The sequence below is a fragment of the Triticum dicoccoides genome, chromosome 3B, assembly GCF_002162155.2.
Source record: "Triticum dicoccoides isolate Atlit2015 ecotype Zavitan chromosome 3B, WEW_v2.0, whole genome shotgun sequence".
Taxonomy (NCBI): Eukaryota; Viridiplantae; Streptophyta; class Magnoliopsida; order Poales; family Poaceae; genus Triticum; species Triticum dicoccoides.
Window position 1 is genome coordinate 706,608,804 of NC_041385.1, and position 3,015 is coordinate 706,611,818.

Below are 3,015 nucleotides of genomic sequence, written 5' to 3' on the forward strand. Positions count from 1 at the left end.
CTCAAGGCAATCAAGGTGGTTATAACCAGCAATTTGGCCAGGGTGGTCAGCAGCAGTAACAACATCAGCAAGGTGGATACCAGAGCCCTCCAAAGCAGCTGAATAGTGGGAAATATCATGTGTTTTCCACCAGTTTGTGCAAACGAGACCAGAAGCTTCATAAGAGGGTTGTGAACGGTATTGAGCTGGTAGTTCCTCGTTATTTGAGATGGTCTAAGCAGCCTATTCTATGGAGTAGGGAAGAGCACCCTCCTTGGGTTGATAACCTGGGTCACTTAGCCTTGGTGGTGGCCCCTCAAGTTGGTGGATATAAATTCACAAAAGTACTCATGGATGGAGGCAGCAGCATCAACATCCTCTATTATGAGACCTTCCGTCACATGGGGTTAACTGATAAAAGCCTTAAGCAGTCCAACACTGTTTTCCATGGCATCGTGCCAGGTAAGTCGGTGTATCTAGTTGGTAAGATCAAACTGGAGGTAGCCTTTGGATATGATTATGACTCCAGCACCGAGAGATTGACTTTTGAGGTGGTCAAGATTAGAAGCCCATATCATGCTTTGTTTGGGTGGCCGGCTTATGCTAAGTTCATGGCACGACCGTGTTATGTGTATTTACAGCTCAAGATGCTGGGTCATAAGGGAACCATCACAGTGCATGGGAGCCGGAAGGTAGCCTTGGAATGTGAGGAAGGCAATGCGGCTTGTGCTAAGTCGGTCTGTGCAACAGAAGAGTTAAAGTTCTACATGGACAATGTTGACCCGGCAGATATGACGTCTTTGAAAAGGCCAACCATAGAGCATGAGCCGGTCATGAAGTTTAAGTCGTCCGATGATACTAAGCTTGTTCACTTTGTTCCAGGCGACTCATCCAAGTAGTTCAGTATCAATGCTAATTAATTTGGATCCCAAATAGGAAAGCACGCTCATCGAGTTCATCAGTGAGAACCGGGACATCTTTGCATGGAAACTTTCTGACATGCTGGGTGTACCGAGAGAACTCGCTGAGCACACTCTTAATATTGATCCAAAGTTTAAGCCGGTCAACCAGTTTCTTCGGCGGTTCAATGAGGAAAGGCGTAAAGCCATTGGTGAGGAAGTAGCCCGGCTCTTGGCGGCTGGGTTCATTGTTGAAGTTTTTCATCCAGAGTGGTTGGCTAACCCGGTGCTTGTGCTCAAGAAGAACGGCACCTGGCGTATGTGCGTGGATTACACGGATCTAAACAAGGCTTGTCCGGCTGATCCCTTTGCTCTCCCTCGTATTGATCAAATCATTGATGCTACATCGGGTTGTGAGCGTTTGAGCTTTTTGGATGCTTACTCTGGTAATCATTAGATCAAGAAGGCAGTTAAGGACCAGGAGAAAACTGCGTTCATTACTCCGTTTGGAGCCTTCTGCTATGTATCTATGCCTTTCGGGCTCAAGAGTGCCCATGCGACTTACCAGCGATGTGTGCAGAATTGTCTTCATAATCAAATTGGGCACAATGTTCATGCTTATGTGGACGACATTGTGGTAAAATCTAGAGAGAAGGAGTCCTTGATAGATGATCTGAAGGAAACCTTTGACTATCTTCGGGTCTACAAGATGATGCTTAACCTAGCCAAGTGTGTTTTTGGCGTGCCTGCAGGCAAGCTTTTGGGTTTTCTGGTTTCTAATAGGGGCATCGAGGCTAACCCGGACAAGATCAAGGCCATCACCTCTCTGGCTAAACCGGCATGTATCAATGATGTTCAGCGTTTGGTGGGTCGCATAACTGCTTTAAGCCGGTTCATAAGCCGGTTAGGCGAGAAGGCCATACCACTGTATCAAATGATGAAGAAGACAGATGACTTCGTTTGGAGTGATGCTGCCAATGTTGCCTTTGAAGATTTGAAGAGACAGCTGGCTGAGCCGCCGGTTCTTGCTGCTCCCATTGATAAGGAGCCCTTATTGTTATATGTGGCTGCTAACACGCGTGCTGTCAGCGTGGCCATCGTGGTGGAGCGCAAGGAGGCTGGCAAGGAACATCCGGTTCAGCGGCCGGTTTACTATATCAGTGAGGTACTATTGAGTCCAAACAACGGTATCCACATTGGCAGAAGCTCGTTTACGGGGTGCTCATGGCAAGCCGGAAGCTTAAGCAGTATTTCCTGGACCATCCCATCATTGTGGTTAGTTCTGCTCCTTTAGGAGATATCATTCAAAACAGAGAGGCCACAGGACGAGTCGCCAAGTGGGCCATTGAACTTGGGCCGCATGGTTTAAAGTATGTGCCATGCACTGCTATCAAATATCAAGCACTAGTGGATTTCATCAATGATTGGACAGAGCTGCAAATGCCTGAAGAAAAGCTGGACAACACATATTGGACTATTCATTTTGACGGGTCCAGGCAATTGGAGGGCTCAGGGGCTGGAGTTGTTTTAGCTTCCCCTCGAGGTGACAAATTTTGTTATGTACTACGATTGATGTTTCCCTGTACTAACAATGCAGCTGAGTACGAAGCCTTACTCCATGGTCTTCGGATGGCTAAGGAGATGAGCTTAAGCCGGGTAAGGTGTTTTGGCGACTCAGATTTGGTGGCTCAACAGGTATCAGGCAAGTGGGATTCCAAGGATCCTCTCAGCTGGCTTATCGCCATGACGTTGACGCCATTGCTAGACACTTCAAGGGTTACCAAGTGGAGCACATTGACCGCAGAAAGAACGAGGCGGCTGATGCCTTAAGCCGACTGGGCTCTCAGCGTAAGCCGGTGCCGCCTAATACTTTCTTGGATATTCTGCATAACCCTTCTGTCAGGTTACATACAGAGGAAGACTTGGTTGTTCCTGACCCGGAAGCACAATTGGTGGCGGCTCTTCATGTCATCCCAAATTGGACAGTGCCATATTTGGCTTACATGACGCGGGGCGAGTTGCCTGAGGATGAAACCTTGGCCGGGCAGATAACCCGACGGTCTAAGTCAATGACGATTGTCAGTGGTGAGTTGCATCATCATAGTGTTACACGGGCATTTCAGCGTTGTGTCTCCCC